The sequence below is a fragment of the Micromesistius poutassou genome (assembly GCF_964030765.1).
Source record: "Micromesistius poutassou genome assembly, chromosome: 22".
In the NCBI taxonomy this organism is placed as follows: domain Eukaryota; kingdom Metazoa; phylum Chordata; class Actinopteri; order Gadiformes; family Gadidae; genus Micromesistius; species Micromesistius poutassou.
The window spans coordinates 11,098,158-11,112,719 of record NC_140292.1 but is presented as its reverse complement, the minus strand read 5'-3'; the positions used below and the strand labels follow the sequence as shown (position 1 = coordinate 11,112,719).

The following is a 14,562-nucleotide window of genomic DNA, read 5'->3' as shown; positions in this document are numbered from 1 at the left end:
GGTTTGATGTTAGCGTTCGCTGCTAAAGATTGAAACTCTGCGATTTGTCTTTATGATTATTCAGTGTTTTCTCTGAACCAAATTAAACCGTTGACGGAACACTTGTGAGACGCAGCGCTGCAGGGGTCAGGATGATGATGACACCCTTACTTAGAAAGAGCCGGCTCCACTGTTTAATACGATTTTCATGCTTTGTTTTGGTTTTCAAAAATAACTGCCAAATTAGACATTAATGCAACCATAAAAGTTCCACTGATCCATTTTCAATACACGCTGTGAGGGTATGGGGTCAGAACAGTCTCATTAATAATGAATGCACAGAGAAGGATTCACAAATATATTTTGTGATTTATATATAAATTACTCTCTTCTCACAAATACATTTCAATGCACACACAAATGGATATCGGCATGTATAAATGTAAAATAAATCCATAAACAAAAATAAGTTTCACAAACACATTTCTGATCCACACACAAATGTGTCTTGTTTTAAATAAATGTAATTGTGGAGGGGGGCGGAGTCTGGCCGGTAGGGGGAGTATGGAGCACCAGGTCGGCTGGGGCGATTGGGTCTGATTGCCGACAGGTGTCCGCAATCAGACCCAATCAGGAAGTGTGTATTTATGTGCCTGCTTTGCCTTTCAGTAGGGGAGAGAAAACAGAGAGCGGCAGACGCTCGAGTGGACAGAGAGACAGAGGCCAAAGCCCAGAGAGCCTGGCCACCGTGTTCGTGGACCCTACTGTTCAGTTTCTTTCATTGTATGATTTACTTGTTGTTCGCTTTTGGAGCAATAAAGCGAACCGCGTGTTCAAAACGCCAAGACTGTGTCCGCCCACTCCTTGAACCCGCTACAGTGGAGCCCAAGGTGAGGCGAGTGCGGCTATGGAGCAGTCACCATTGGCAGCGATACTCGGGCATCTCACGCAGATGTCCGAACGGCAGACGCAGCTACAGCAGGCGCAGAACGAGGTGCTCCTGGAGCTGGGCCAGTCTTTGACCGCCGATCGGGCGATCCTCCAGGAGCTCCTCGTCTCCAGCGACCGCGATCGGGAACCCAGAGCGGCGGGGGCGGTGGGCCACATCCACGTCCCCAAGATGGGCGAGACCGACGACGCGGAGGCCTTCCTGGAGACGTTCCGGGGGGTGGCCGAGGTCTCCGGGTGGCCACGCCAGGAGTGGGCTCACCGCCTCCTGCCGCTCCTGACGGGCGAGGCCCAGCTCGCGGCCCACAGTCTGCCAGCAGGGGCCCAGCGGGACTACGAGGCGGTGGACAAGGCCATCCGGGACCGGCTAGGCCTGAACCCGGAGGAACATCGCCGCCGGTTCCGGGCCCTCACCTTTTCAGAAGGCGATCGCCCCTTCACCTACGCCCAGCAGCTGCGGGACCAGGCGAGGAGGTGGTTGGCCCCGGAGAGGAACAACCCCGAGGAGATCGTGGAGCAGGTGGCCCTCGAGAGGTTCGTCGAGGGGCTCCCAGCCAGAACATCCACCTGGGTCCGGTACCACCGGCCCGAGAGCCTCTCGGCGGCCGTCAAAATCGCGGAGGGCCACCTGATTCCCCCCTCGACCGACAGAAGACCACCAGCACCAGCACCAACCCCGAGCCCGCGGACCGGTGCGGCGGCCCTGCGGGGGTACAAACCCACCCCGCTACCAAGAGCGAGGTGGGGGGGGGGGCCCACTCCAGAGCAGGCGCATGAATCACCTTCCCCCCCCATCCCGCAGGCGGGCCCTCAGACGGCAAGGGAGGGGTGTTGGCGGTGCGGACAGCCGGGACACCTTCGGAGGGACTGCCCGATGATGGAGGTGGGCCAGGTTGTCCGCGTCACCGGTGCCCCGATCCCTCCCTACGGTCCCGGCGAGACGTACCGTATCCCGGTGAGGATACAACGGGGTACGTACCAGGCGCTGTTGGATTCCGGCTGTATGCAGACCATGATCCATCAGCGCCTGGTGCGGTCCGAGGCATTGGTCGAGGCGTCGAGCGTTTCGGTGAGGTGCATACACGGGGATGTTCACACGTATCCCTTGGTCCCTATCGAAATTCGCTATGGGGGAAAAACGCATAGGGTCAAGGCGGCGGTTAGTCCGAGCCTCACGTACCCCCTGATTCTAGGGATAGATTGGGCTGGGTTTCCAGGGGCAGTTAGCGAGAGTGCGGGGGTACGGACACGACAGATAGGGACATGTAAGTCATGTGCTGTGTTCTGCGCCGATGCGAGGGTGTCCGACGCTGCTCAGGGATCGGGGGAGGAGGCGGGAGGTTCTCAGCCCGAGGGCCGAGCGTCGACATTCCCGCCGGTGGACGATTTCCCCCTTGAGCAGTCTCGTGACGCTACTCTACGCTCCGCCTTCGACCAAGTGATTTCCATTGATGGTCTTCGGGTACAGCCAGACGCAGTGCTGACTTACCCACACTTTGTGGTGATTAGGGACAGGCTTTATCGGGTGAGTCGTGACACCCAGAGTGAGGAGGTTGTTACCCAGTTGCTGGTACCCAGGAGCCGCCGGGAAATGATTTTCCAGGCGGCGCATTACAACCCAATGGCGGGCCATTTGGGGTACGACAAAACACTGAACCGGATAATGGCTCGGTTCTATTGGCCGGGAATTCGGGCGGAAGTGCGCCGCTGGTGCGCCTCCTGCCCCGAGTGCCAGTTGGTGAATCCCCCGGCCATCCCCAGGGCTCCCTTGCGGCCCCTTCCCCTGGTGGAGGTCCCATTCGATCGCGTGGGCATGGACATTATCGGGCCATTAGAACGTTCCGCACAAGGGTATCGATTTGTGTTAGTCCTGATCGACTACGCAACCCGATACCCGGAAGCAATTCCGTTGCGCAATATCTCCGCGAGGAGTGTTGCGCAGGCGTTGTTTCACGTCATATCGCGGGTGGGAATCCCAAAGGAGATTCTCACTGACCAGGGCACCAATTTCATGTCACGCACGATCAAGGAACTTTACGGGTTGTTGAAGGTCAAGGCCATCCGCACGAGCGTCTATCACCCAGCCACAGACGGCTTGTGTGAGAGGTTTAACCGGACGTTAAAGTCCATGATCCGGAAGTTTGTACTGGAGGATGCTCGAAATTGGCATCAATGGCTAGACCCTCTGTTGTTTGCGGTGCGGGAAGTGCCTCAGGCTTCCACAGGGTTTTCCCCGTTTGAGTTGCTCTATGGGCGCAGGCCCAGGGGCGTCCTGGACCTCATTAAAGAAAACTGGGAGGAGGGGTCCAGCGACAGCAAAAACGAAATCCAGTACGTCATGGACTTGCGTGCAAAGCTCCACTCACTCGGGGTAATGTCACGTGAGCATTTGCGCCAAGCCCAGGAGAATCAGAAACGCCTGTACGACAGAGGGACTAGATTACGCGATCTCACGCCGGGGGACAAGGTCCTTGTTCTGTTGCCCACCTCTAGCACCAAATTACTTGCGAAGTGGCAAGGTCCCTTTGTGGTCACACGGCGAGTCGGGGACGTGGATTACGAGGTAGTGCGGTCGGACAGGGGCGACGCCCGACAGATCTACCACATCAACCTCCTGAAAAGGTGGAATGATGTGGTCCCGGTCGCGTTCGCCACGACGCTACCGGAGGGAGAGGAGCTTGGACCGGAAGTCCCTGCCCCGGGGCCCATCCCTCCGGTCGGCCGAGGAGAGGATCTGTCGGAGAGTCAGGCGGCGGACGTGGTCTCTCTACAGCTCCAGTTCGCCGACGTCTTTTCGCCCCTGCCCGGTCGCACCCCGTTAATAACTCACGACATCGAGACGCAACCGGGGTTAACGGTGCGGACACGCCCCTACAGGCTGCCCGTACACAAGCAAGACGTGGTACGGCGCGAATTGGCAGCAATGCTAGACTTGGGCGTCGTCGAGGAGTCCCACAGCGACTGGTGCAGCCCCGTCGTGCTTGTGGGGAAGCCGGACGGGGCTGTCCGGTTCTGTGTGGATTACCGTAGGGTGAATGCGGTGTCTAAGTTCGACGCCTACCCGATGCCTCGGATCGACGAGCTTGTGGACCGGCTTGGCATGGCCACCTACTACACGACCCTGGACTGCACGAAGGGCTACTGGCAGATTCCGTTGTCTCCAGCAGCCCGAGAGAAAACGGCGTTCTCCACTCCGCTCGGTCTGTACCAATTCAAGGTACTTCCGTTCGGGTTGTTCGGGGCCCCAGCCACGTTCCAGCGGCTGATGGACCGGGTGCTGCGACCTCATGCTGCATATGCTGCCGCCTACCTCGACGACATAGTCATCTATGGAGACGACTGGGGGCAGCATATGCAGCGGGTGGCGGCCGTCCTTCAGTCGCTGAGACGGGCGGGGCTCACGGCCAACCCGAAGAAGTGCGTGATCGGGCGGAGGGAGATCCAGTATCTGGGGTTCCACCTGGGGCGGGGGAAGGTCCGGCCGCAGGTCGGTAAGACCGCGGCGGTCGCTGCCGCCCCCTGCCCCAGGACCAAGAAAGAGGTGAGGCGGTTCCTGGGGCTGGCGGGGTACTATCGGCAGTTTGTCCCAAACTTCTCCGACCTGGCCAGCCCCTTGACCGACCTCACCCGGAAGAGGGCCCCAGATACGGTCCAGTGGTCGGAGCCATGTCAGGTGTCGTTTGATGCTATTAAAACAGCCCTCTGCGGGGAAGCCGTCCTGTGTGCTCCTAATTTTGCTCTCCCTTTCTCCGTGCAGGCAGACGCGTCGGATAGGGGGTTGGGCGCGGTCCTGACCCAGCAGGTGGGGGGGGCCGACCGACCGGTGCTGTACCTGAGCCGGAAACTGTCGGACCGGGAGGGTCGGTACAGCACCATCGAGAAGGAGTGTCTCGCCATCCGATGGGCGGTCGGCGCCCTCCGCTACTACCTGCTGGGTCGCCAGTTCACCCTCTATTCCGACCACGCCCCCCTCCAGTGGCTCCACCGGATGAAGGATGCCAACGCGAGGATCACCCGGTGGTACCTCGCGTTGCAGCCCTTCCATTTCCGGGTGGCCCACAGGCCGGGGTCGCAGATGGTCGTGGCTGACTTCCTCTCCCGTTCCGGGGGGGGGGAGTAGGCTACGGCCGGATGGGTCCCCGGCCTGTGTCGGGCGGTGGGGGTATGTGGAGGGGGGCGGAGTCTGGCCGGTAGGGGGAGTATGGAGCACCAGGTCGGCTGGGGCGATTGGGTCTGATTGCCGACAGGTGTCCGCAATCAGACCCAATCAGGAAGTGTGTATTTATGTGCCTGCTTTGCCTTTCAGTAGGGGAGAGAAAACAGAGAGCGGCAGACGCTCGAGTGGACAGAGAGACAGAGGCCAAAGCCCAGAGAGCCTGGCCACCGTGTTCGTGGACCCTACTGTTCAGTTTCTTTCATTGTATGATTTACTTGTTGTTCGCTTTTGGAGCAATAAAGCGAACCGCGTGTTCAAAACGCCAAGACTGTGTCCGCCCACTCCTTGAACCCGCTACAGTAATATAAATCCATAAATATATTAATTAAAAAAATATTTGCAATTTTCATCAAAAATGTATTTGAATGTTGTTACATTTATATACAAACTGTTAAACTTGAATTTACAAGACGCTTTTCATTTGTGAACTTGTTTGCATTTGTGTGTGAACTGGTCTGTATTTATATGTGGATTTTTGAGACTCCCCTGACACGGCTGGATTCACAAATGTATTTTTTCACCAAGGAACTCTCTGTAGCCAATCAGATGCCTCCTTCGTTTTCAGCCAATCACATGACTGCAATCCCATGAGGGGTACCTCGTAACGCGTACCTCGGTTACGCGCAGCCTACCTCGGTAACGATAGTATTAAAACGCTACAATACATTCATGATGCGTTATTCATGCACGCCTAGACATTTTTCACTTACACTTGAATCGGGATTGCCATTACCAGACGCCATGTTGAGGCTCTACTTACCAGTGAAGTCCGATAACTTTTTTTTATTTTACCGAAAAGCAACGCAAAATGCGCAGAGAAAATGCTGTGCTCTGGCCATGGTGAGGTACCCCTAGTTGGATTGCAGTCATGTGATTGGCTGAAAACGAGGGAGGCATCTGATTGGCTACAGAAAGTTCCTTGTTGAAAAAAATGCATTTGTGAATCCAGCCGTATCAGGGGAGTCTCAAAAATCCACATATAAATACAGACCTGGGGGGTATTCCATCAACCAAGCTAAACAAAAAGCCGGGCTTATTTTGCTTAGCCTGGCTTCTTTCAGCTAGAGTTGCGTTCCATTAATGTGGCTTAAGGGAATCTCCGCTAAGTAACCATGGCAACTTATCCAACCAAAATAACCATCAAGCTAAACGCAAAGCCGGGCTTCTTTCAGCTAGAGTTGCGTTCCATAAACGTCACTTAAGGGAATTTCCGCTAAGTAACCATGGCAATTTATCCGACCAAACTAACCTGGTCGGGAGCAGGTTAACTGTCAGGCTAACTTGAGCGGTGTTTCAGAGAAATCCATCTGTCAGCAACAATTGTACCATCAGAAGATTCCGCCAAACCTAGTCCTCACAATTTTGTCATAAATGTACATATATGAAGTACAAACAGCGTATATTTTCACTAAGGGTCTAAGATGAAATGATGCAAATGAAATAATTCAATGAATTGCTATCTATTATTACTGTGGCTATTTTTTCAACACATTTTCTGTGATACGCGCAACCCGAGTTCGCGTCCAGACTAATGCGTAGTATTCTTGGTGTTGGCTTCATTTTGTAATTCCCTTTATTAATTTTATTAATTCCCTAATTAAGAATATTCAAATAAATGGAAAATGAATGGCATGAAAAGTTATTTGATTTCTCTAGTAATCCTTCCTATATTACTATTACTTGCGTGGGGATAGAACCCCGGACGACCGGGTACAAGTCCGACACGTTAACTCGAGACTATCTCCCTGCTTTTAAATCCATGGTCAATATTAAATTAAAATATGTTACGCTTAATACTACTTATGCATTCAACAGATCGCTGATTTCTGTGCCAGGCAGCCTCCCTGTTTCTATTAATGGTTACGGTGTTCCCTTTTTGAGTTATTATATGCGTGTACTCCTCATAGACCTCCACAAGCAGCTTCTGTTTGCCGCTGGAAAAGATCCCGCTCGGTCCTTTTCGGACATTTGATCCATGATTCGACATTCACGGTTCTGGGCTGGTTACATATCTCGTGAATGCGCATAATCCAGGATAACGTGAGCCTGGTTTGAACTAACCTGAGCAAGGCGCGGCTGAACTGCGTTGATGGAACGGCTTTAGCCTCAAGTGGAAGTTGGCGCTAGTTCTAACCAGGCTTAATCAACTAATCGCCGCTTTCGTTAGCGACTTTGATGGAATACCCCCCTGTTCACACACAAATGCAAGTTCACAAATGAAAAGCGTCTTGTAAATTCAAGTTTAACAGTTTGTATATAAATGTAACAACATTCAAATACATTTTTGATGAAAATTGCAAATATTTTTTTAATTCATATATTTATGGATTTATATTACATTTATTTAAAACAAGACACATTTGTGTGTGGATCAGAAATGTGTTTGTGAAACTTATTTTTGTTTATGGATTTATTTTACATTTATACATGCCGATATCCATTTGTGTGTGCATTGAAATGTATTTGTGAGAAGAGAGTAATTTATATATAAATCACAAAATACATTTGTGAATCCTTCTCTGTGCATTCATTATTAATGAGACTGTTCTGACCCCATACGAGGGGACAGATTATCAACAATATATGGTATGTGGTAAAACATGCTTGCTGTTATTGTATGGAGCAGTGCTATAAACAAGTGCATCTATCAATTAAGGAGAGACTATAAGAAGAATCAGATTAAGATCTCGTTTACAAGGCTCCCCCAAGATAGATAATGCATTTGGGGTTCTTAAAAAATTACATGTTGCCAAGCAACACATTAACCGGTTGGATATCTACTTAGTTTAATCCAATTGTAACGGCACAATTCTGTTGTGTATAACAATTATTATCCCTACGTGACGACTCTACGGTGTACGGTGGGACACGACTGGATGTTTTAGCATTTAGCTAATGTGCAACTTGGCTAATGTCGGAGCTGTTTTCAGTTGAAGCTTTGGATATGACTGAGTGTTCACTCGCGTGTGTTTGCGTTAGCCTGTTGGTTTTGATTGCTGTTATTTGTGAGTGAACAAAGCTATTTAGAAATGTGGACTGCTGTGTAGCACTCCATCTCAATTTGTGGAGCAAATTAAGGGCTTCTGCTGCCGCTCTTTGTATGTGTACTCAAAGTGGCACTATAAATGAATTGATATTCTAACAGAATTAATAGCATAAATGCTAGCACTAGACTATGATCAAGTGTCTTATTAGGACGGGGCTAAATGAGCCATGGCTCAACGTATGACGGTGTTTACCCTGCACACGGTTCACCTTGTAATGGGCAATTTTAGTTTAGTGTTTTTTACACGACCGCAATTATCACGAGACAAAGAGAGCAGTTGGTCAGAATGGTTTGTTTCAAAGAAGTGTAGTATAACTGAGTATCGCTGTCAGTTAAGGGGAGCATGACTAGCTCCAAAGTCAACCGTTTGCACAAAAACACAGACACACAGATGCATACACACGTACAGCGTTGCACACACACATGAACAGTACAAAAAAAAAGTACAAACAAACACACATCACACACTCACGCAGATATACACCCACACACACACACGCCACTATAGATGTTTATTAGCTCCTCCACCTCCATGCTGTCAATAAAAAACACCAACCTATTCATGTTGCAGGTTAAAGAAAAGGCTGACGCTATAAATAACTGAGCATCACCGCACGCGCTCACCGCAGTTCAGCGCAAAACACAGTGTGGGTAACGGCGGCGCTTGTGACCCAACCAATCACACGCTGCAGTGACTGCCGTTCTCCTGCTCCCCCTTCTGTCTCCCCCCTCCTCCCCCCCTCCCCCCTGCCGCTTGGCACCCTGGCAGAGGGCACCCAGGGGTCTCCCCCCGCCCCCCCCGTCCCCTTGACACGCCCACCTCGATGTGTTGTACGACGTGCGCGGCTAGCGCCGCCGTCAGGTGTTAGCGGTGGGCGCGCAGCAGAAAGACCTCCCGCTTCCTCTTGTTTTTTCTCTCTCTCTCTCTCTCTCTCTCTCTCTCTCTCTCTCTCTCTCTCTCTCTCTCTCTCTCTCTCTCTCTCTCTCTCTCTCTCTCTCTCTCTCTCTCTCTCTCTCTCTCTCTCTCTCTCTCTCTCGTGCCTGAGGAAAATTGCCAATCTGGGCTCCACTGATTGAACACTAAAAGCAGCGTTTTATAAAGGAGCTGATTTGCCATTCATCACCACTCACTCTTTCTCCCACACTCCTTTTTGGGCCTTTCTTTCCAGCTGTACTAAACTCTCTCCCTTCCTATCTCTCTCCATCCCTCTCCCTCATCTTTTCTTCCTTCTCCCATTCTATATTGACTAGGCCCCCCATGGGTCCAACAACATGTTTGTGTCATCAGATTACAGCTTTCAGCCTGTATTTGAACACTGGTATCATTGGTGATCAGTTTACTGGTATATCACAATTGTAATCAGAATTTCCCAATAATGACTGCTGTACATTATCTGGCTTATAACACGTGGGATTGATATTTTGAAAGATCTCGGAGCTGAGAGTGACGGCAAATTAGTCTGAAGAAGAAAACATAGCCTAACAATAGTGTGGCAGTTGCAAAAATAACTGAATGCCTTAATTGTAGAATTGAGTATTCAAAAAAGCAGGAATGCTGCTTGATCATTCAATAAAGCAGTATGTAATAAAGCAGGATAGGTGCTTCTTTGAGTTCATGGTAAAAGGTTCTCAGTTCAAACGCCATTGTCTGCAGTCTGCCAGTCAGCCTCCATAAGCAATAGGTCTGAACCCTACTTGATCCTTACTGACAGGCACCTGAAATTGACTGGAAGTCACTTTGGATAAAAGCATCTGGATCGGGTCAAGTAACATCATATCCCATCACCAGGCATATGGGATGGGATAAACAATGATTTAAAACCCACTCTGACAAGCCTGCTGCAGGCGTCTTCCTAGATAAGGTACACGGTACAAAAATATTCCTGTGTAATCAAAAAGCTAATAACAAGAAGGAGGTTGAAGATTATGACACATGAAAACTGGTTCTGCTCTGTGAACGTAACTGTGCTCTTTGATGGCAGGGTGTGAAACCACATTGCTATTTGAGTCAAGCACAACAAAACGATTGCATTTTGAGGCTTACTGTAAGGTTAGGAAAATATAATCCAGAGAAATCCTAGCTCACCGAATGTGAACAGCATCCCCTCTGTCCAACAGTGCAGTTCCCTCCTAGTCTCCCTAACCCCGGCCCCTACAGCGGCCAGCGGGGCCGGACCCAGACCCGCGGCCTGGCTTGAACCTGTCACTGTGCGTTTGTTACGGCTCTCCAGGGAAAAAAAGACTCTGGAGCCCAGTCCCTCCGAGTCATGGCTGATGTCTGCATGGAGCTGGCACAGAAACACAGTCTGACTTATACATGTCTCCAGTGTGTGTGTGTGTGTGTGTGTGTGTGTGGGTGTGTGTGTGTGTGTGTGTATGTGTGTGTGTTTTATCCTTGAAAGAGAAATGTTGGGTTTGCTTGTGTTGTGTGTCTGCTGGCTGCGCTGCTCTTCTGAGCTCTGCTCTACGGTATATAAACAGTTTTTCGTTGATATGGATTCTGTCACAAACACAAATTCTCCCTTTTCAATCCAACGTTTACAGGAGGGGTTTACCTTTGTTTCCATTTCACGAAACAAAACCCGTAGATGTGTGAAAATGATTTAAAAGAATGGTAGCTTAAATTTCTCGGACGTTTGAATCAAGACATGGAGCTTAAGCCTTTATATTTTTACTTTGAACTATCACCCTGTCTAACAGGTTTTTGATTGTGAAAGATAGACAAAGGTAATCTAGATTTCAGACAGAAGTCAAAAATGCAAACATACACAATGTAAATAATATGCTAAAAGAGCAAAGGTAGAAATAATATCACACTTACAGCAATACTTCTCTAAGACTTTGAACTAAAATGTAACTGATGAAACCGAAGCGTGCTCCCATGTAGGATGCACAAATTGGCCTCCATGACCTATGACCTTGGATAGAAGTCTGAGCTTGTCCAATGAAAAAGGATCATAAGTTGATCTAAAAACAAAATATCCGTTATAGGATGTGATTCTATTGATAACATTATTGAAATCACAATCGATCAGCATTGACTACAGATGTGCCCAGTTCATTTTAAGCCACAAGCTAGTTTAGTATCTGTAGCCAGTATCACAGTCAATGCTAATCGATAGTGATTACCACTCAAGTCACCCGGCCAGCCGAGCTATGCTAGTTCGTGTCACACAGTTGCACAGCCAGTTGGAGTGGACAGAACACTGTTAGAGTTATTTTAATTAATAATTTAGAGCAAAAAGAGCAGAACAGCACCACTCAGTAGCACTTTGGTTCAACCCAAAACGAGTGAACACAAAACATGTGTTCACAGAGACAGCAGATCAGACATTACGTTATTCCTCATGACGGAACATGTGCTCTCATTAGTAATACTTTAATTTTCTAAACTATCTTTGCCTCTGAAGAGCATGTAGCCAAGAATATGTATTCTGGTATTAGACCTGATTCCATACATCTTTTCCTCATCTTTTGCCTCAGAGCCTCTGCCCACCTGTATCTGATGCATCGCAGCACACCCATTGGATTAAAATTCAATAACATTGAGCCTGCCCCCCCCTCCTCCGTTCTGGACCACTGGACTGTGATATCACTCCCATTCTCCAATCAAATCCAGGTATCATTTTTTCACTCAACACGTTCAACCAATACTAAATAAATGGGTTGTTTTCCAATTTGAAATCACTTTTTAACGTTCAAAGCCTGCTGATGCACATTTCAATCTGTTTTCTGAGGGGGGGGTGTGGGGGGGGTTTGAAATGACCATAGTCAGGGTTACACTTATTTAGAGTACAGTATAGGGTACAATTAGTTATTAACTAAAATCTAAATAACAGCTCATTCTTGGTTTATTAATCATGTTCTAATGGTGTTGACGTCAACTAAGGTATATATTTATACATCATTTAAAGGGGTTAGGATAAGGGTTAACCCTAACCTGAATCCACTAACCCTATCCTTAAACCTAAACCCAATGCTAATGCTATACAATAAAGCTTATTACTGCATTAACTAGTGTTAATTAATGATTAATGATCTAGTGATCATTAGTTATCTTAATTTAATTCATTAACTGTACGTTGATTGTTAGTAAATGGTTGTTACTGCATGAACTAATGTTAATTAATGTTGTACCCCTATTGTAAGAGTTACCACTTAGTGTTTAGTTGATAGAATGGTAACGTTGATGTATATTCTCTGCATGTTTGCTTGATAGGTGCTCTGTGTTTTGACATTCTTAGATAAACAGTGTCTTTAGAGTGTGTGTGGGTGGGTCTCTCTCTTGAGAGGACCATAACATGAATCAACAGCAGAACATACGTCCCTCTCCTCGTCCTAGCGTCCTGCTGGACGGACACAGTGTCTGTCCAGTGGAGCGACTCGCTCTGTGAATCACCACGCGCCCGGCCCCTCTCAATAAAACCTCAGGCTCATTTCAGTTGACTTGAGAGATGTCTCCCCCCTGCAACACATAAATATAATAATACTACAAGAAATATAAAAAACCTAAACGCTTGGCAGCTTAATGCGAGCCCAGCGTTTATCAGAGGCACACAAGAGACAAGAGACAAGCGAGGACAAAGTGTTTGTCCCGACTGAACCACATTCTGCTGTTCCTCGTCCCCCTGACCGCCCGCTCCTCTCAGAGAGCCTCGCCGTCGACGGCGCCGGTGGAGAGAGGGCTGCAGCGGGGCCAGCACATTACGGCGGGAATGTGGGAACATACAGCAGACAGTCATCCATCGTGGCGGGCCGATGTTCAGTTCAAAAACACACACACAGCCACAGCCACACACAGCGTGTGTTTACTGAGGAGGGGTTGCCATTTACCAGGGTAAATATGCGTGTTCTGGGCCAGTGAAGGGCTGATGGTTGTACCCACAGAGGGGGGGGGGGGGGGGGGAGAGAGAGAGAGAGCGAGAGAGAGAGAGAGAGAGAGAGAGAGAGAAATGACAGCTGATTTATGGCTAGAGAGAGAGATCGGGGGGGGGAGGGGGGGGGGATCAAGGCCACCTCCATCAGTCATTCAGATAAACTTCCCCACCGGACAGAAAAAACAAAAACAAAAACAAAACAAAACAAATGATGCTTGCTAGCTCCCTCCGATAGCCTGTCACGCCTTCATTGTGTGTTCCATTATGCCGCGATGGCACAATTTGGTTAAGAGCAAAGAGCCTCTTAAGAATAGCTAACTGACAGCTATAATTAGCAGGAAGACAACGCTGTCTCTGTACTTTGTGTAAAATATAAATTGAAAAAATACGTGTAATATGTAATACGTAATACATGAAAACATAAAGACCTTCTCTGCAATCGGCCGTGATGGCCCTTGGATAACGGCGGCCCCGACTGGCGGCTCCGCGGGCCGAGTCTAAAGCGCGCCGCCATCGATCCCACCTGCTGCGGGATTAGCGCCACGTCAGCAACTCCTCCAACCGCTGGCCAGAAAACCAGACGTTAGTCTCCCTGATGGATGCACCTGTCAGACAACAAACAAAACTAATGTCCAGAGCGTCAGAAGAGCTAGCGAGCGCGGCCCGCGGCTATGCTAATGCTAGCGCACTAAAACATAATAAAAATGGCCCCACTCCGCACTCTGTGGCGCGGCCTGGATATGTGCACACACACACACACACACACACAGAAACATACACATATACAGAAACATATAGACACACGCACACACAAAAACATACATACACACACACACACACACAGGCAAAAAAAACACACACACACACACACACACACACACACAAACACCCTCACTGTACAAAGGCCAGGAGGACTCAACAGGAGGAGCTGGTCTGCGCGGTGCTGATGAGGCGGAGCTGAGCTCTTCATAATGAGATGAGGTCTGATCGTCCATCACGTCTGATCAGATGTTAATCACCGTCACTCCGACGCTGAAGAAACCCCTCGACTCTCAGGAGGCACCGCCACACACCGGGGAGGAGCCGGGGGTCAGGAGGGGGAGGAGGAGGAGGAGGGGGAGGTGGAGGAGGGAGAGGAGGAGGGGGAGGAGGAGGAGGAGGTGGAGGGGGAGGAGGAGGAGGAGGAGGTGGAGGTGGGAGAGGAGGAGGGGGAGAGGAGGAGGAGGAGGTGGAGGGGGAGGAGGAGGAGGTGGCGATGGAGGAGGAGGTGGAGGAGATGGAGGAGGAGGTGGAGGAGGAGGAGGTGGAGGTGGGAGAGGAGGAGGTGGAGGAGGTCATAGATGCATGGGGAGGGAAGGAGGTGCGTGGGGAGAGAGCGTTCACATTAGCGGTAACATGGAGACGTGACGGGGTCACATGGGCGGAGCCGGGGGAGGAGAGGGGCTGTCGGGAGAAATGACGAGCGCAAGGAATACATTGAGAAGCAAGAGGTTCTT

General features: G+C 49.8%; 1 protein-coding gene and 1 pseudogene across 2 annotated transcripts in view; one reads left to right on the top strand and one right to left on the bottom strand.

Moving 5' to 3' along the window:
• Positions 1-14,562, bottom strand: part of LOC311367686 (netrin receptor UNC5D-like) — a gene marked incomplete at both ends in the record, with an annotated part of 133,825 nt that overhangs the window by 78,748 nt on the left and 40,515 nt on the right. The gene's annotated exons all lie outside the window — the stretch shown is intronic.
• Positions 887-5,047, top strand: LOC311367469 (annotated as a pseudogene). Its single transcript has 2 exons — positions 887-1,882; positions 4,685-5,047. The product of its transcript is annotated as an uncharacterized misc_RNA (transcript).